Source organism: Panulirus ornatus, chromosome 66, assembly GCF_036320965.1.
Source record: "Panulirus ornatus isolate Po-2019 chromosome 66, ASM3632096v1, whole genome shotgun sequence".
Taxonomy (NCBI): domain Eukaryota; kingdom Metazoa; phylum Arthropoda; class Malacostraca; order Decapoda; family Palinuridae; genus Panulirus; species Panulirus ornatus.
This window is the reverse complement of record NC_092289.1, coordinates 6,099,021-6,120,110: the sequence shown is the minus strand read 5'-3', so window position 1 is coordinate 6,120,110 and position 21,090 is coordinate 6,099,021. Positions and strand designations below refer to the sequence as shown.

Sequence of the window (21,090 nt, the reverse complement as noted above, 5' to 3'; positions counted from 1 at the left end):
AGAAGTGGTAGAGGATGTGTGGATCAGGTGTTTGCTTTGAAGAATGTATGTGAGAAATACTTAGAAAAGCAAATGGATTTGTATGTAGCATTTATGGATCTGGAGAAGGCATATGATAGAGTTGATAGAGGTGCTCTGTGGAAGGTATTAAGAATATATGGTGCGGGAGGAAAGTTGTTAGAAGCAGTGACAAGTTTTTATCGAGGATGTAAGGCATGTGTACGTGTAGGAAGAGAGGAAAGTGATTGGTTCTCAGTGAATGTAGGTTTGCAGCAGGGGTGTGTGATGTCTCCATGGTTGTTTAATTTGTTTATGGATGGGGTTGTTAGGGAGGTGAATGCAAGAGTTTTGGAAAGAGGGGCAAGTATGAAGTCTGTTGGGGATGAGAGAGCTTGGGAAGTGAGTCAGTTGTTGTTCGCTGATGATACAGCGCTGGTGGCTGATTCATGTGAGAAACTGCAGAAGCTGGTGACTGAGTTTGATAAAGTGTGTGAAAGAAGAAAGTTAAGAGTAAATGTGAATAAGAGCAAGGTTATTAGGTACAGTAGGGTTGAGGGTCAAGTCAATTGGGAGGTGAGTTTGAATGGAGAAAAACTGGAGGAAGTGAAGTGTTTTAGATATCTGGGAGTGGATCTGGCAGCGGATGGAACCATGGAAGCGGAAGTGGATCATAGGGGGGGGGAGGGGGCGAAAATTCTGGGAGCCTTGAAGAATGTGTGGAAGTCGAAAACGTTATCTCGGAAAGCAAAAATGAGTATGTTTGAAGGAATAGTGGTTCCAACAATGTTGTATGGTTGCGAGGCGTGGGCTATGGATAGAGTTGTGCGCAGGAGGATGGATGTGCTGGAAATGAGATGTTTGAGGACAATATGTGGTGTGAGGTGGTTTGATCGAGTGAGTAACGTAAGGGTAAGAGAGATGTGTGGAAATAAAAAGAGCGTGGTTGAGAGAGCAGAAGAGGGTGTTTTGAAATGGTTCGGGCACATGGAGAGATGAGTGAGGAAAGATTGACCAAGAGGATATATGTGTCGGAGGTGGAGGGAACGAGGAGAAGAGGGAGACCAAATTGGAGGTGGAAAGATGGAGTGAAAAAGATTTTGTGTGATCGGGGCCTGAACATGCAGGAGGGTGAAAGGAGGGCAAGGAATAGAGTGAATTGGAGCGATGTGGTATACCGGGGTTGACGTGCTGTCAGTGGATTGAATCAAGGCATGTGAAGCGTCTGGGGTAAACCATGGAAAGCTGTGTAGGTATGTATATTTGCGTGTGTGGACGTATGTATATACATGTGTATGGGGGGGGTTTGGCCATTTCTTTCGTCTGTTTCCTTGCGCTACCTCGCAAATGCGGGAGACAGCGACAAAGTATAAAAAAAAAAAAAAAAAAAATGTAATACCTTGTATGCTGCAGACTGATAATGGGATACAGTTTGTATTGGAAGAATTCCAAGACCTCCTGAAGGAGTTTGGCACTGACCTAGACTTACACCATTGTGGCTCCAGGCAACTTAGGAATTAAAGCAGTAGAACGGGATGTTACTGAAGCCCTCTGAGTTGCTCAGGTGGAAGGCAAAGACTGGAAAAGGAAGTTACTGAACTTCCTGATCAAATAGGTCTGCTCGTCTGGCAAGCACCAATGCTACACTTTTCTATCAGATGTTTGGGAGAGAAATGAACTTGAAGCTAACAAATAAGCAAAAAACAGGATTTGATGACTGTGGAGTATGGGAACTGGTTTAAAGAGTTGGATGGCAAGACATATAGAGATGAAAAACACCATTCAACTGAAAGTACATGCCAAGCAGGTGATCATGTATTTGTGAAACAAGCCTGTCATAACAGTAGAGAATGGATGCTTTTTTTTATGGCACAACTGGGTTCTGTTTACATAACATAATTCTATAACTAACTGCTGATGTACCAAAAGTTTCCCTAAAGTAAAGCAATCAATTTTGGACTATTAAGTGTTTGACTGGATCTACCTTGACCAATATAATACACTAAATATAACACAAAGTGGGGACGAGGATAAAAATGCATGAAATTAGCGTGGACAATTTATGGAAGTTATGGAAAAATGGAAAATAAAGTGTCCACAAGGATAACAGTCAGTGTTGTCAAGTGATTTCTACAACTGGTTTGCTACAAACAGTAACGTCTCTAACTGGTCACGCAAGTGAATTTGATCCAGACATTGAATCCTGAACTGAGTACAAGGAGCGTCTGCAACATCATTTCTTGACAAATGATATAAATGATGCAGTCAAGAAGAAAAATGTTTTGATAGTAATGGTAGGACATTAGACATAAAAGTTACTGAGAAATTTATGCAAACCAAAACATTCTGAAGAACTGACTTTTGAAAAACTCTGTTAAGTATTATCTAAACATCATGAGCCAAAGCTGTCACACAGTAGCAAGATCAAAATTCCATAAGAGAATCAGGCAACCAGGAGAGAGTGTTGCCCAGTATATCCTTGAAAGAACTAACAGAGCACTGCAACTTCAGATTTGCAAGATCAAAAGTTACACGACCAGTTGATTGTAGGTATCACTGATGAACAGACTCAATCAAAACTACTAGCATTGGGCACAAGACTGGTGAGATTCTGTTGTGCAAGAAAACCTATGATTTGGTGGTGGCAACAGAGGCGACACAGAAGGACATGTCAGACATGAAACAGCCATCATCTCTGCATGCAATGACACAAGGCACACTGTTGGAGATGTGGTGAAGTTCATCATCCAGCCAGCTGTTGGGCCAGAGACGAGAGATGCTACAACTGCCAACAAGTAGACCACATCTCCCAGGACTGGACCAAAAGAAGAAAAGATGGATGGGCATTCCCTATTAACAGTTTCAAGCCTTCTTCAAACAACACACCCAAGAGATTGCCTTCACCAAGAAAAAGAAGAGTGGGAGGAGGACAACCAGTACTTAGAAAAGGACCACCAAGAGGAGGTAAAATGTATAAAGTAGAAAATCAGGAAGGAGGATTAGAAAATGATAATGGTGTTATGAAAGGTAAAGTGGACGATTCTGAATTCAATTCAGTACTATATTATAGTTGAGGAAACAGGTGTGAGGTACAACCGGAAAGTGTTCAACCATCTATAAATATACTGATTACTGAAGGGCAAGAGGTAGTTTTGGAGATAGACACTGGCTCAATTTTTACCATAATTTATGAACAAGTTTATGAGAGTCTATGTGGCAAGGTACCATCATTACAAGAGAAACTAATGGAAGATGATGTGATATTGAACTCATACACATGAGAAAGATTGAGAGTGGTTACATACCATGGTTTGGTATATGAGTTACTGTCAGTAGTAGTAGTAGTAGTAGAACGTGATGGACAAAATTTGGTAGGAACTGGTTACAAACACTCCAGACTGATTGGAAGAATTCAGTGTTTAGTGTACAGAAACAGTTGGAGAACAATCAAAAGTTTGTGAGGGATTTGAAAATGAGGTATGTTGGTGTATTTGAGAAAAGTTTGGACACATACACAGGATGTAAGGCCAAAATTTATGTAGATGCTAGTGTAAAGCCAAAATTTTTGAAAACTTGCCCACTGCATTTTTCTTTGAGAGGGGCCACAGACATAGAATTGAACAATTTAATGGCAAATGAAACATGTACACCAGTGGAAAGCTCAGAATGGACCACTCCGATAGTGGTTGTGTCCAAGCCATCCTCACAAGTTAGGATTTGTGGAAACTTTAAAGTAACGGTAAGCCTGGTGTCTAAGAAGGACACTTACCTCATTCCAAAAATAAATGACTTATTGACCAGTTAGATAGAAGGTAAGTTATTCTCAAAATTGGAACTGAATAGTACATATCAACAGATGCTATTGGATGTTACAGTATCAAGAGTGCAGCTGAAATTTTTCAGGGAGAACTGTACAATTTATTCCACACACTGTTGTATATTCAGATGATAGTTTGATCACTGGAAGTGCTGTAGCAGAACATACAGCAAACTTGACCAAGGTGGTAGAGAGATTAAATGAAAAAGATTTGAAGTTGCATTTTGACAGAAGTGAATTTTTTCAAAACGGTGCAAGTTATCTGGGACACAAAACTGATGCATGGGGCATTCATGTATTAGAAAGTGAAGTAAAAGCAATTGTGGATGCACCCATACCAACAGATGTGCAAACATTGCAATCATTCTTGAGGGGTATAAATTTTAATGGTAAAAATCTCAGAAACCTCTCTTCAGTGCTTGCATCACTGTATGTGTAGTTGAGGAAGGGGATGCAATGGCAGTAGTTGCAACCAAAAGAAGACGCATTTAAGAAAGCAAAGCAGATGTTATTGTTTAGTGAGGTTTTGGTACATTATGATACAGACAGGCCTCTTGTTTTGTCAGGTGATGCATCACAGTATGGTGTAGGGGAAGTGCCAGCACACCAAAATGAAGATGGATCAGAATAACCTATAGCTTTTGTTTCACACACACACTGCTTGATGGAGAAAAATTATGCGCAAACTTATTGTCAGAGTTTGGCAATAGTGTTTGAGGGGTGCCATTTTCATTCCTAAGTGTATGGAAGATCATTCACATTAGTCACAAAACGCAAGCCCACTGTTACACTTTTAAATGAACACAAGGCATTGTCCAATATGAGTAGTGCTAAAATTTTGTCTTTTATCAAGAATGGTTGGTCAAAAACTGCTCAGGTTCCAAAGTTTGTCATTTTATGTACATACAGATAAACTTAGTACAGATGAAGGTTGCATACTGTTGGGGAACAGGACAGTGATTCCTCCAGCACGTCAGCAAAGTGTATTAAGGGAACTGCTGCATGAGGGTCATCCAGGCATCTCCACAGCGTAGGGGATTGCTAGATCATATGTTTGGTGGCCTAATTTAGATAGGGATATTGAACAAATGGTAGAAACTTACTAGATTTGTCAAGTGAATAGAAATAAATCCTGTTTCCACCCCTTCATGTGTGGCCATACCCTGATAAGCCATGAGAGTACATGTAGATTTCACAGGACTGTTTATGGAGTATATGTATTTGGTCCTCATTGATGCCTATTCAAAGTGGTTGGCAGTAAGAATTACATGCAACTGATATTTTTATCATTCATGGGCTGTCCTTAATGTTAGTTATAATGGAAGCCAATTTACCAATTATAAATTTGGCCAATCTATGTAGGAAAACGGGATTGACTAGGTTACTTGTACTCCTTTTCACCCGAACTCTAATGGAATCTTCGAAAGAGCTATTCAAACTTCAAAAATAAGCTAAAGAAAACGAGAAAAGCAGACATGAAAACAAGGTTGTCTTCCATAGGTATTACTTTGGTTTTTGCTCCCGAGGGGCTGGCTGCCTGTGCGCCTCACCACTAGCTAGACCATGCAATACTCGGCAAGCTGCTGTGTCATATAATTACTGTGTGGCCATTGGCAACTCAAGGGTGGGCAGATTTTATAATTGCTTCTTTCCCTACACCTCGAAGCTTTGGAACTCTATGTTCTCATGTCTTTCCCAGTAACTGTGACCTGGCACATTTTAAAAAATAGGTTTTTCTCTTCCTGAAAAAATCATAATTACTTTTCCTTTTTGTTCTTGTCCCCTTTCATAATTTTCTCTATATTTCAAGTTAAACCCAGCCTTGATGTGGACTTTCATCCATGACTATAGCCTTCAACATAGAAAAAAAAAGTTTGTATTCACATATAGATGTTTACCACAGTCTGTAATTGATAATACCCTGGCAGAGTTGCTAATGGGTAGAAATCTACAGGGTCCCTTTAACCTACAGAGATCAAATTTGAAAAAAAAAATAAAAATGAAATGAACAATTTTCTGTGATATGGGCAGTTGTTTAAGGGAATTTTTGGTAAATGATGAAGTGTTTGTGGAGAAGTAAAGTAGTATGGGAGTTTGCTGGGTAACAAGAGTTGTAGTGGAAGTAACCGGAGCCCTGACATATAAGATAGAACTGTGTGATAACATAGTTGTAAGGAAACATGTTGATCAAAGGTGACTTAGAAGTGTAAAGGTGTCAGGTATGGGAGCTCTGAGAGTAGTAATCATACAGGAGTGAGGTGAGGATGGTATGAGTGACACACAGCAAGCTACAGGACAATTAAGTTCTGGGGGGAGTTGTGATTCAGGAACCTGATAAAACACTCAAGAGAGGCTAATGTCACTTTTTCAAGCCAAATAGTCTGCAATATGCAGGGAGATACCTGGAGCAAGGTCATCCTGTATGGTTCCTTCAGGAAGCCCAGTGAAAATTAATAACAGTTGTATTAAGGAGTACAAAATTGTATGTAATACATTGAAAATTGAAAAAAGAAATCCTCTGCACTTGTATATAATTTTAAGGAAGTGTAATTTCTGTCTGAAGTCTTTCAATTCTGTAATTCTGTAATACAGTAAGGAGTTGGTAAATTCAGTGATAACAAGGTACTAGTGCCATTAGACGCATTATCTTACATATTCTATTAGTTATAAATTTATGGGGGGGGGGGGAGATCAAAAACTTCTTTATCAAGGAATGAATGCTTCTCTTTAAGATCTTGCCGGGGTGTTTATAAAACATAACTATGATTGACTGCTGCTGTCACTACAAGCTTTCCCAGAGTAAAGCAATTATTTTTGGACTATTAAAGTCTTTAAAGGGAAATAGCCCTACCAATATACTACACTTATTACAAAGCCAAAGGTTGATGTGCTGACCAAATTTTGACCCACAACAAAAAGCAGGTGTCAAAATAGAAGGGGATATATCACTACGAAATAGGGAGCATAGAAATTGAGGGCACTGCAAGATGCCTATTAGCCACTGCTAGGCAGGTCCTGAGTCTGTCCACCCTACAAGCAACCGCTTGAACCCTTAAACACATCCAGCCTTTATTTAAAACTCCCTAAAGATCTAGCTTCCACGATTTGGCAGCTTGTTTCATAACTCGACTACCCTATTCCCGAATCAGTATTTACCCACATACGACCTGGATCCATTTATTTTCTAATTTAAATCCATTATGTCTTGTCCTATCTGGTTACTTTCTCCGCCTGTATTCTTCATCTTGATAAATGGCTCAGGGTTAGCAGAAATGTTGTGATATTGTTTTTGTGTTTAGTGTCTTGTGTTTTTTACCTAAAATGCAAACTTTCAGTAAAGTTGTGTTCCAATAACCTTTACAACAAACATTAATCAGAGTAGAAAACTGACGTAAGATAATCAATTGTGAATACGCAGTCATATTCAATTATATATATATATATATATATAGATATATATATATATATATATATATATATATATATATATATATATACACGAAACTTGCTCCAAAAAACACGATTAGGGCTCGCCTCAACTCACAGAAAATCTAAAACATAAATGAATTCCTTCATAGGTCATTGAACCAACATAATCGAAGTTATTTGGAAGAAAAATTTAAATAATAATAATCTCTGCAAAATACAAAGCAAAGTCCATTTCCTTTCAAAGCTGGTTATTATTCACATAACATTTTCAAAGGTTCTTATTTTGTTCGTTATTTACAGAATACTTAATAACTTTCCTAATTCAAGTCACAACAAACTTAGATCAATGTGGCCAGACATATACAACTGCCAATCAGTTTAATAGTTCACCCATATTTACCCAAATTGACTCGGTTCATAACCTTGTGTTCATCCTTAACACCAGCGCCACTATGTCACCCCTCTAACTCCCAACACTAACTCCACATATTGATCTGCCTCACAACCATAATCTTCCTCAACCATAGTATTATTCCCTTCTGGGACCCCAAGGATTATATTAGTCTCTGCTTGAACCCAGCCCGAATACTTGAGTTAACCCGACCATTGCTCATCCCCGTGAGATACTCCAGTTTAACACCGACATTCACGGTCTAGCTACACCTTGGAAGATTTTATATCACACCACAGTACTGGGTAGATCTTACCTGGCACATTTCTTCTCCCCTGGCCTCAGTGTAGCCGTCCATGACACAAGGTAGCAGGCCATCACCTGCTGTACAATTCTGGGTATTAATATCGTCCCTTGACGCAGTCACCAACACTTGGTTCCTGTCAAATATCCATAATATCCTTAAAGCCAGGAATTTCCCCATATCATTACAATCTATGACTATGCACCATATACAACACTGTGCCATAACTCAGCCACATACCTCTTTAGATAAATCCAAAATTCCACCCAAGTCGAGCGCTCATGTTAACTTTACAGTCGACCTTTGCCATTGCGCCTGCGTCACCAACTTACCAACCCGCCAGACAGGGTTCCTCCACTACACCGCAGGCACACACACACACACACACACATATATATATATATATATATATATATATATATATATATATATATATATATATATATATATATATATATATTATACCTGGGAATAGGGGAGAAAGAATACTTCCCACGTATTCCCTGCGTGTCGTAGAAGGCGACTAAAAGGGAAGGGAGCGGGGGGCTAGAAATCCTCCTTTTTTTTTTTTCTATTTTTCCATAAGAAGGAACAGAGAAGGGGGCCAGGTGAGGATATACCCTCAAAGGCCCAGTCCTCTGTTCTTAACGCTACCTCGCTAACGCGGAAAATGGCGAATAGTATGAAAGAAAAGAATACCTCGCAAACGCGGGAGACAGCGACAAAGCAAAAAAAAAAAATATATATATATAATAATATATATATATATATATATAATATATATATATATATATATATATATATATATATATATATATATATATATGTATGTATATTGATGAGGTAAAACTGAAAGTGAATGGTGAGAGATGGGTGATTATTGGTGCTCATGCAGCTGGTCATGGGAAGCAAGTGTTTTGGCAGCAACTGAGTGAGTGTGTCAGCAGCTTTGCCGCACGAGACCAGCTGGTATATGTGTTAATGTGGCAGTTTAGGGTATAATTGGTGTGCATAGGGTATTCAGTGTTGTGAATGGGAATGGTGAAGAACTTGTGGATTTTTGTGCCGAAAAAAGACTGATGATTGAGAATACCTGGCTTAAACAGATATACATGAGTATACGTATGTGGAGAGGAGAGATGGTCAAAGGGCGTTATTGGATTACGTGTTAATTGATAGGCGTGTAAAAGAGGGACTTTTGGATGTTAATGTTCTGAGAGGAGCACCTGGAGGGATGTCTGATCATTATCTTGTGGAGGCGAAGGTGAAGATTTGTAGAGGTTTTCAGAAAAGAATGTTGGGGAGAAGAGAGTGGTGAGAGTAAGTGAGCTTAGAAAGGAGACATGTGTGAAGAAGTAACAGGAGAGATTGAGTGTAGAATGGCAAAAGGTGAGAGCAAATGACGTGAGGGGATGGATGAGGAATGAGATGTATTTAGGGAAGCAGTGATGACATGTACAAAGATGTATGTGGCATGAGAAAGGTGGGAGGCAGGCAGATTAGAAAGGATAGTGAGTGGTGAGATGAAGAAATAAAGTTATAAGTGAAAGAGAGAAGAGAGGAGTTTGGACGATACTTACATGGAAGAAGTGCAAATGACTGGGAGGTGTACAAAAGAAAGCGGCAGGAGGTCAAGAGGAAGGTGCAAGGGTTCAAAAAGAGATCAAATGAGAGTTGGGGTGAGAGAGTATCATTAAACTTTAGGGAGAATAAAAAGATGCTTTGGAAGAAGGTAAATAACGCGCGAAAGACAAGAGAACAAATGGAAATATCGGTGAATGGAGCAAGAGGAGTAGTGATAACAGTGAAGTGAGGAGATTGAGTGAGTATTTTGAAGGTTTGTTGAATGTGTTTGATGATAGAGTGACAGATATGGGGTGTTTTGGTCGGGGTGGTGTGCGAAGTGATAGGGTCAGGGAGAATGGTTTGGTAAACAGAGAAGCGGTAGTGCAAGATTTGCGGAAGATGAAAGCCGGCAATGCGGCGGGTTTAGATGGTATTGCAGTGGAATTTAAGAAAGGGGGTGACTGTGTTGTTGATTGGTTGGTAAGGATATTCAGTGTATGTATGGATCATAGTGAAGTGCCTGAGGATTGGCGGAATGCATGTATAGTGCCTTTGTACAAGGGCAAAGGGGATAAAGGTGAGTGTTTCAACAGCAAACGTATAAGTCTGTTGAGTATTCCTGGGAAATTACATGGGAGGGAATTGACAGAGAGCATCAGATTGGGGAAGAGCAGTGTGGTTTCTGAAGTGGTAGAGGATGTGTGGATCAGGTGTTTGCTTTGAAGAATGTGAGAAACACTTAGAAAAACAGACGGATTTATATGTAGCATTTATGGATCTGGAGAGGGCATATGATAGAGTTGATAGAGCTGCTCTGTGGAAGGTATTAAGAGTATATGGCATGGGAGGTAAGTTGCTAGAAGCAGTGAAAAGTTCTTACCAAGGATGTAAGGCATGTGTACGAGTAGGAAGAGAGGAGAATGATTGGTTCCCAGTGAAGCTCACCTCCATCAACAGATGACCCAACATGGGCTCCTAATGTTTTCATCTTCCTCGCAGAATTCACCGTGATGCCTCATCTCCGACACCCACCTTGGACAGGACTCGCGTCGGGCATCGCCTCCGTCCGTCGCGAGCAGCAGCGGCTATTACAAGGACTCAGCAGCCACGCCCGCAGCCCACTGCTTCCCTGCCACATCTCTGGCAGCCGCGGCACAACATTCCAGAAGCCGCGATGCAGGCTACACCCACCACCTCCTACAGGAGCTCCACGGTGTCTTGGTAGCCAGGCACTACTTCCTCTGCACACCCTGCTTCAGCTTCATCTGCCGCCTCCGACCATCGCCACAGCCATCACAGGACCCCTGCCAAGCCTGTCTCGCATTACCCGACCTACCTTACTTGATCTCTTCTTCACCTGAATATAACCCAAAATCATTATACACAATAAAGGAGCGGCCATACGACTGGGCAGTACCCAGCGGGGATGTGTCAAGTTCGTCATCGGACACCTTGTAGCAACTTTAACTGGCAAATCAGCGAATTGCTCTTACTCGTAGTTAAGTGAAATCACACTCCCTGGTGCTGCCGGGTCTGGGGGGGCAACAGCGCTGCCAACCACAAAAAAAGCTACCACTTTAGTTCCATGCAATCTCTTCTTTTCTTTTTTTTTTCTTTTTTACGTGCCCAACAATTAGTATGCTACACAGCGCTATTTTTTCCCCCCTTTCAACTTTACTGCTGCGCATGGTGGTGGCCTGGTTGCTGTACGACTTGACTGGCCAAACCACCTCAGCAGCAGTGTGGACAACAATTCACTCGACAGACTTATCCCGGTGAGACATCTTGGTTCCAGTCACTGGACGTGTGTGGAGGACGTGGCTCGAAGTAAATCCCTTTACTTTTAGGGGTCTTTATATATATGTACATTTATTTATATATTTATATAAACCTCTTACAGGCAGGTTCAAGCCCGAGAGCCTTGCGTGAGTGCTGGCTATGATCGCGAACCTAACCTGGTTGTTTGAGGTTTGTATGTTCTATGAAAGTGTGCGTATATACACTTTGTTCGTATGTATACACATATATGTATATTTTTCTGCTTGAGCAGAATGGTATCGGAACGAGTGTTCACTAAGGGTCATTTCACAATGAATGCATTATGAATGGGTTCAATACCAGTATATCTTTCCTAGTTTATCTCCCTTTATGCAATAAGAATGTTCCCCTCCTCTTTAATTATTATACATTATCAAAGAACAATAAAGAAAATATATATATTTTGTTATTTTGGCAGAATTGTGGTGATTTGGGTTGGTTGTTTGAGTTTGAAGCTCGTTAACTGCCAGGGTCGCTGAGTTCCTCTTCAGGTGTTAATGTGACTGTAAGATCACATACACACCCACTAATTACGTTACCCAATTCATTCCTCTATCGTCATCTCATTTATACACACTTGTTTATATTTCGATTTCTTACATGTCTGTAGTAACAATTGTTATATCAAATGCTGGATCAGTAATACGTTTTTCGAAGGAGAGATAATTTACTTGAATATGTACTACAAATACTCAAGCTAAGAGTTAGAGCTAAATATGATCCTCTCGTCTACACAATAATGACCCACATTTGTATTTGTACGTTGTCAATAATTTGGGTTGTTTCATCCATACACATTGAGCGGTAGAAGGAATTTATATGACTGTCAGCAGGCTGAATGAACACAGTTCTAGTTAAATATATGAATTTCTTTCTTTGTTGAAACCGTATTGTGTAATTATATATATACACATTAGTCACTCGTTTAAGGAATATTCCTTATGTCCTTGATAACTATATGTCGTCAATGGCTAATGTGAATCATCAGCCTAAGATATCTTTGTGTAGCGCGAGATAATGACCTACCAGAACTCATAGGTCTCGCCTTCAACATTCCTTTAATCCGACTTCTCTGCAATCTACTACATCAGCTGGATCTCAAAAGCATTCTAGATGCTTATATTACAATAATGGATCTCAAAAGCATTTTAGATGCTTATATTACAATAATGGATCTCAAAAGCATTTTAGATGCTTATATTACAATAATGGATCTCAAAAACATTTTATATGCTTATATTACAAGAGTGGATCTCAAAAGCATTTTAGATGCTAATATTACAATAATGGACCTCAAAAACATTTTAGATGCTTATATTACAATGATGGATCTCAAAAACATTTTAGATGCTTATATTACAATAATGGATCTCAAAAACATTTTAGATGCTTATATCACAATTATATGCTATCATAATTCTTCAATTTTTGAATTCTCGTCATATTCATAGTTAATGTTTTCTTTCCTTCGAGAGCTTGCCACCATAATGGCTATGACATTTCGGAATTAAATGTTTTAACCATAAATAAAATGTTTTAAAATCGTTTCTGGTACACCAAATAAACTAGATCTTAGCCAGAACTTCTCTCAGAGAATAGTGGATGACTGGAATCAGATTTCCGGACAACAGAGTTGGCTCAAAGTGTGTTAGCCACTATGATGTGTAATCAAAATAAGGTTTGTGATATACAAAGAAAATTAACCGTGGCGCTAATATGAGCAACTTCTCTTTGATAAGTTCTAGTGATAAGTTTCACTAAGTCTGCCTCTAAGAAACTGGGTATCCTGTTTAGATGTCAAAACTTCTAAACAGTTACTCCGTATATACAAGGGACTGATTCGTCCTTGTATGGAGTACTGCTCTCATATCTGGGGTGGTTCTAGCTCGGCGACCTTACGTGACAAAATTGAGTCGAAAGGGGCCCGACGTGTTAACTCTCCCAGGCTAACTAGCATACTTGACCCCCTTACTCTACGCCTGCAATGTTGGTTCTTTTTCCCTCTTCAATAGGTAACTACATTGTTTTTTGCTCCCGAGAGCTGGCTGCCTGTGTGCCCCCCACCACTAGTTAGACCACGCAATACTCTGCAAGCTGGTGCGTCACATGATTATTGTGTGGCCGTCGGCAACTCAAGGGTGGGCCGTTTTAATACCTACTTCTTTCCTTACACGTAGAAGCTTTGGAACTCTCTACCCTCTCATGTCTTTCCTAATAGCTATGACCTGGCATATTCGAAAGACAGCTTTTTCACTTCCTCCAAAATTCGGAAATACTTCCCCTTGTCTTTTCTATTTCCATTTCATGATTCTCTATATTTCAAGCAAGACCTGGCCTTGAAGTAGAGGTGTGTCTGTGACTGGTGCCTTCATCATAAAAAAGAAAATAATGGATGCAGTCTGTGTTAGCTGACAGACCTATTCAGTCTATGTGTACTCTTGAGCATAAATTCTGCTATAACAATATCGAATTTACAATCAGTAAGCTTAAAAAGTTAACGCTATTCTCACGATGACAATTAAACTCTGTAAAGAAGACGGAGGTGGTTTATTATTACCCTAAAGAATAGTGTGTGATAATGAACCCAGCGATATCAGTGGCAAGCAGATGGTACAGTGAAAACCCAAGGTGGTGTTAGAACTTGACTCTACGTACAGTGACGAGGTAACTGGTTTCACTACCTACAGTGACGAGGTAACTGGTTTCACTACCTACAGTGACGAGGTAACTGGTTTCATTACCTACAGTGACGAGGTAACTGGTTTCACTGCCTTCCACTGTTGACCCTCCCGGCCTTCACTGTGTCAGCTGTTGTGTTATGCATCATTTCGTAATAAATAACCTTTTTATATGTTTAGAAGAAAGTTCACTGACACTGCTAGTGTACATAGAAGGAAAGGAATGATTTGAATATTAGGAAATGCGATAGTGATTGATATTAGCTTTATATCCACAAAGATAAGGTTTAACTATGACATGGTCGACCTGTCAAATAAGGGATTAGAATAATTGATTGGATATTTTGTAATGAAATTAACGTTTTATTTCGTATATTTCAAAACATTTTAGGTTTATGCTATTCAACGGCATATAAAGCCTAATATTAAAATACACAAGCTCTCTGACGTAGATTTTGACGTGTAGTTGAAATAGACATGTCTCTTGTTTTCCGATAAATTCCACAGAAATCGATCATGTAATTACTATGCAAAGTCTCTTGGAGATATAATTAAGGTAGATATGTAGACATGTAAATAGGTAATATGGAGATATGTAATTATTAGTTTTAACAACAGTGAATATGAAACATCACAAAAAGTTCAGCAGCGCCGACACCATATACCACAAAGAACATGAACATCAGATCTAAGTAAATTGTAAGAAATTTGTAGGAATTAAGGCTAGCATGAAGGAAAGGGATGATTAAAACTGATGCATTGTTAGTAAATAGTTAGAATATTTCTTTTAAGTTATTAGAAGTGTCTTAGGAGTAAAATAGAGAGGGTTTGAACTTACCTCATAGCAGACTGGTAGTGGTAAATAAAGCTGGGGTTTCTAGTGAGAAGGAACTTAAGGCAATCGAGAGAATATATAAGACAGTTCCAAAGGTCCCATTGCGTCTTCAGTGGCCAAATGGTAGCCAGAGTGACAAGGAAAGGAATAGAATTAAAAAAACATGGATATCGAGAGACAGAGAAGGTGGCGTTCTGAAAGAACCCAGATGAGCTAATCAAACTACTGACGGAGTTTAATGCTACATGGACGGTGATATATGCAGTCAACACAGTTCACTGGTAGATTGATCTGCACATGAATTTCAATGACACCCACAGTCATCTCCAAACCTAGCATCATTTTGTTAATAATGCCGTTCTAAAGTCAGCTCTTAGAGGGAGGTTAGGTGGTCATACAATTCCAGCCACTGATCATCATTGACTAACTGCGCTAAGTCAAATCACCAATTAGTTGCATGGTCCAAGGAGAAAATTTGGTCTGCCTTGGGATAATCCAGTAAATTTCACAGATTTCTGGAGAAGTTGCGTATTTCTACTAATTTTATATCTGCAAGTGTGTCAGGTTTGTATCTTTCTACACACACACTAGTATACGGAACTTAGCTCTCCATTTTTCCCATGTTGGACTATATTTATAATGATGCTAAGAGATTCCACGTCTTTTTTTTTTTTTTTTTTTTGCCAGCAGCGTTCGATAAATTTAGGAATCATGTGAAGCAAAAGAATAATCCAGATTATGTTTCACGTTAAGAGTAAATGTGAATAAGAGCAAGGTTATTAGGTACAGTAGGGTGAAGGTCAAGTCAATTGGGAGGTGAGTTTGAATGGAGAAAAACTGGAGGAAGTGAAGTGTTTTAGATATCTGGGAGTGGATCTGGCAGCGGATGGAACCATGGAAGCGGAAGTGGATCATAGGGTGGGGGAGGGGGCGAAAATTCTGGGAGCCTTGAAGAATGCGTGGAAGTCGAGAACATTTTCTCGGAAAGCAAAAATGGGTATGTTTGAAGGAATAGTGGTTCCAACAATGTTGTATGGTTGCGAGGCGTGGGCTATGGATAGAGTTGTGCGCAGGAGGATGGATGTGCTGGAAATGAGATGTTTGAGGACAATGTGTGGTGTGAGGCGGTTTGATCGAGTAAGTAACGTAAGGGTAAGAGAGATGTGTGGAAATAAAAAGAGCGTGGTTGAGAAAGCAGAAGAGGGTGTTTTGAAATGGTTTGGGCACATGGAGAGAATGAGTGAGGAAAGATTGACCAAGAGGATATATGTGTCGGAGGTGGAGGGAACGAGGAGAAGAGGGAGACCAAATTGGAGGTGGAAAGATGGAGTGAAAAAGATTTTGTGTGATCGGGGCCTGAACATGCAGGAGGGTGAAAGGAGGGCAAGGAATAGAGTGAATTGGAGCGATGTGGTATACCGGGGTTGACGTGCTGTCAGTGGATTGAATCAAGGCATGTGAAGCGTCTGGGGTAAACCATGGAAAGCTGTGTAGGTATGTATATTTGCGTGTGTGGACGTATGTATATACATGTGTATGGGTGTGGGTTGGGCCATTTCTTTCGTCTGTTTCCTTGCGCTACCTCGCAAACGCGGGAGACAGCGACAAAGTATAATAAAATAAAATAATAATAAATATGTTTCACGTAACATTATTGTTCATGGACAGATCAAGAAACTCTAGGTGTTGAAATGAACCAGTCTTCCTCTGGCCAAATATTGATGACCATTCTAATTCCTCAAGAAGCTGTATTATATTTCTGAAGAGGACCCTCAAATGAAAAAAGTTCATGGTCCTAAGAGTCCAGTATATCCGTCATTTCTGAAGCATCTACAGTATTTCTGAAACTGGTATTCAGCAAAAAAAGAGCCACAGTCGTCTACAGTTCTACATATATGCACAGTGCGAAGTAGAAATGAAGTGCAGGGGGAAAGTTACCAGAGGATAGAGTAGAAGCTTTCCTTTCCTTTACTTATCGTACAAGTAGGAATTAAGTGCAGGGGGAAAGTTACCAGAGGATAGACTAGAAGCTTTCCTTTCCTTTACTTACCGTACAAGTAGGAATGAAGTGCAGGGGGAAAGTTGCCAGAGGATAGACTAGAAGCTTTCCTTTCCTTTACTTACCGTACAAGTAGGAATGAAGTGCAGGGGGAAAGTTGCCAGAGGATTGGCTTGAAGCTTTCCTTTCCTTTACTTATCTCACAGTCGAATGTTTCCGTCTCTGGCACGTGAACAGACGCAGAGAATTGAGACGGTATGATATGTTCTTCCACTGCTAGGTGTCGAGAACAGTTGACTTATGCATCGCAAAGTCTCCTTTTTAAAGTGCCTATCTACGGTATATAGGACGAAGAAGACCACTAAGTCATCTCTGATGTGATGAAGGCACGAATTTTGGTGCGAAAAATGAAAAATTATCATGCATTGCAGATGAGTAATGACAAGGTCAAGAGATGAATTTTTTGAGGAACATTCGCAATGAGATTGTCTTCAAAATCAACGTTCCACATGCGTGGTACATGAGAATGACAAATTTAAGGACAGTACGTGATAAGTCTTCTTTTAAGTAATCGAGGCACTCAAATGAATCCTTAATAACCTTTATGGTAAAGGCAGAATCTACCGTCATTAAAAGACGTCTTCTGTTGAGTTCTGGTGTTGTATATCCGAAGCTTTTAGCTCTGAAAGATTTGTTCATTTTGACTCCAAATCTTGTTCTACCTCCTCCATGTATATTGTTCAGTATTCTAAGAAGCGTTGGTGTGGGGTTCAACACCTGGGAAATGAATTTTGTAATTAAAAACGAGTATATGTTCAGCGCCCAAAGGTGTGACAAGAGGATTTGAATAAGGAGTAATCTTAGGTCTGATGACATTCTAATTTGCCTCGCAATCTCTTGAGACTTACTTGTGTGCTTGAGGCTTTCACTAAATATAGATGGCCTTGCACGAAATACTGAACTAGCAATGGCAGACCCATTTACTGACAGCACGAGGAAAAGTATTTCACTAATAACGTGTTTTTTGTGCAACAATCTATAGTCTTGTGCTAATGTCAGGGCGAAGATGATCCCATACGAAGAATCTTAAGGACTTCTAATATATATATATATATATATATATATATATATATATATATATATATATATATATATATATATATATATATATATATACTGAGCATTACTTGTAAAGAATTTAGATATGTGGTATACTGTAAAGAGCATTTTGTACACTTAAGAATATTTTTGTCCATTGTAAGTTCCTTTTGTAAATTGTGACGTAAAAGATCATGAAAATTGTCTGGAAAATTGAGGGACGCCATATGTCTTATGTTTGCTTGTGTGTCATGTTGGCAACACTTAAAAGTTTTGGGAGTAACCCGCACTACGTTTTCGATGAACACTTCATTTAGTTAAGCAAATGCTCTCTAGACACATACTTTAGAGTTATAGCTGATATGATCCTCCTTGATATGCATTTGTTATCCTCATTTGTTAAATGTTAAGATGTTTATGGATTGATTCGTCCATACATGTCACCTTGTGGTGGGTCTTGCTTGACAGTGGGAAGGCGGCATGGTGCAGGAGCTACAGGTAAAATGACTAATTTATTCCTTTATTTGAATATTATTTACTCTGCAGTGGTACCTATACATGTTAATTACTGGATTAAGGATTATTTTGTGTGTCCATGAATATGCCTTGCAAATGGTGATGGTTTATCGCCAGCCTAATTATTTTTTTTGCATAGTCATAAATTAATTACGTCAGGAATCTTGAAATGGTTTATCATTTATGTCAAGGAATTCGTTGGTAATTGACATGCAGCTCTGGCACACACCCATACCTCATTACACAGTTTAGGATCCTTTTCTCGAAGTGTGATTTCGCACTACACGCTTTACATTTTCTTTACTTCAATAGTTGTTGTGTTGACGCGTTATTTACGGAGAAGACTTTATTTTCATGATTGCAGAAAATTTCATTTTCACCAAACGTGATATTATTACATTTTTTTTTTTATTGTAAAACTACTTATAATGATGTGCTTGTACATGATACCTGGTGACATCTATGCATTCTCCCTGACGTTTTATGGATGACTTAAATGCCCGATATATTTTCTTCGGCTCCTGGTGCCATCACCAGCTATGGCGTAAGTGGCAAAAGCGAACATCAGCAGGGCTTTTAAACTGAAGAGGGAAAACTTAAATCGTGTGACAGTAGGAGCAGTTCATTAAAAATGTCTGATAATAATAGCAGATTAAGGGTTAGCCGGATTTTTCTTATGTTCATTACCCTCCCCACAATTCATTTATTCAAATTATCAAAGACATACAAAAGTTTTATCAAAGGCACATCAGGCCAGTAATGAGTACTATGGTAATGTCATTATGGGCAGAACAGTAATGATTGTTGTCAGTGAAAAATATAGAAAGGAAGATTGAATACTGTTGTTGCATAGCTCCAAAATAATAGAAATAGAGTTTAAGGAAAATACAGATTGAATACTGTTGTTGCATAGCTCCAAAATAAATAGAAATAGAGTTTAAGGAAAATACAGATACAACATCTGAAACATTAGAATTATCATGAGATTATGGACCTCCTTTGTGTTGCACTTACTATTCCTGACTGACACATTCATAGGCTTCCTAGGATCAAGTCCATATAGGTTCAGATCTTGACTACTGTGGTCAATCCATGGTCATCCCATCTACATTCTTCCATAAGGGCTGGTTGGTAATTAGGGCGCCTGACAAGCGGAGGTATATATGAATATACTATACTTCCTGCCCCAGGAGTCCTTTCTACCTTTAGGAAACCCCTGCAGCATTTAGGAAACCAGGCACGTCCAATGGGTAAGACCATAGGTCAAAAAATGTAGTGATGGGGTTTGTTGCGTCTGTGTGTGTGTGTGTGTGTGTGTGTGTGTGTGTGTATGTGTGTATATGGAGAGAGTGCATGGCACCTGACCAGTAAATGTTCGGAGTAAATTTTCAGTTGGTGAATGCTCATATTTAGATTCATACATTACAATGCATGGCGACATATAGTGGAATGCATCAAATAACTGAAAAAGGCTTTGTAGAATGTGAACAATTCTACTGTTTACAGGACAGTCCCTTTTCTGACTTCCAAACACATTGTGCATGGATGTCAGAAAATAACGACAAGATGCCATACATATCACTCCGTTAATTTTCCAGTTGCTAATTTTGATGAAAATGTAACCATTGCATTCCTTACTGTTGATATGGAGTGTTTTTACCCCAAAATTTCTCTCAAGTTCAAAGCCCAGCCCACTTTATGAAAACATATTGATGGAGTAAGAAGTGCTACAGCTACAATCCAAACTGTATCAACTCTGGCAGTATATAGAATCCATTGGTATCATTTTTGTCACAATCTATCCACAAGAACATGAGCGTATGTAAGGGATGGATACTTTTCAGAGCTTTGGTGGGAAAGTGTGACTTGGATTTGTATGGTGTGTAGTTTCAGATGGATGTATGTTTGGTGGGGTGGTGTTTAAGACTGAGTTGGGCAGGTGATTGTAAAGTGCATGTCAGGTCATTTCACAATGAATGTGTTTTGAGTGGTATGTTCGCTGGGATGAGGCAATCTGTGAGTAGAGGCTGCCAAAGTGGTAAGCAGGAGTAGACTTTTTATTTCTGGTCAGAGGTTGGTGGTTGATTATGATTTGGGTTGGAGGAGCTTAGCCCTTTTATGAAGATTTTTTTGTTTGTAGCATGTTGAGATGGGATAGCATCAGGATGATCTTCGTTTCTTTGGGTGAATGTTTTGTTTTTGCAGTTGCAAAGTAGCTAGATATTGATCTAAGTGCTCTGTTTTGTGTGGTTTACAGTTTTTTAACTTTATTTTCAGAGAGTGGAATAGCAGAGTAGATGAATTGTTAGTAGAAGATGTTACGGGATTCTTTTTCTTGTCCAAATTTGGTGCCTTTAGTGTTTTGAGGGCATATAGTTTGTGTGTTGCTTTTTTTTTTGGATTTCATTGATGTGGGAAGTGAATGATGTGTGTGTTGTATGTGCTGCCTAGAATGGATAGTATATATTTAAAGCATGGATGAAATTGCACTGAATAGGGTATTCTAATGTCTGTTCCATCTCGGAAGAAAAATAAACAAGGCCAGCAAAATAGTTGGAAAGGTTATTCAGTGTAAATATCCATGGAGAACTACAGAAATATTTTAAAGGAAACTAGATATATGGTTGAGCCCATTCCTTGAT

General features: G+C 39.3%; 1 protein-coding gene and 1 long non-coding RNA gene across 3 annotated transcripts in view; one reads left to right on the top strand and one right to left on the bottom strand.

Moving 5' to 3' along the window:
- The window catches only part of LOC139746923 (uncharacterized), a 61,855-nt gene extending 53,597 nt beyond the window's left edge, over positions 1 to 8,258 (bottom strand). The window contains exons 1-2 of the long non-coding RNA XR_011712263.1: positions 8,179 to 8,258; positions 7,951 to 8,074 (exon numbers count right to left, since the gene is read on the bottom strand). This is a non-coding gene — a long non-coding RNA (uncharacterized lncRNA). The remainder of the gene's footprint in view (positions 1 to 7,950; positions 8,075 to 8,178) is intronic.
- Positions 8,259 to 18,165: 9,907 nt separating this feature from the next.
- Positions 18,166 to 21,090, top strand: part of LOC139746857 (uncharacterized) — a 456,577-nt gene continuing 453,652 nt past the window's right edge. For both annotated transcript variants that reach the window (XM_071658479.1, XM_071658480.1), the window contains exon 1: positions 18,166 to 18,430. The gene's annotated coding sequence lies outside the window, so the exon portion shown is untranslated. The remainder of the gene's footprint in view (positions 18,431 to 21,090) is intronic.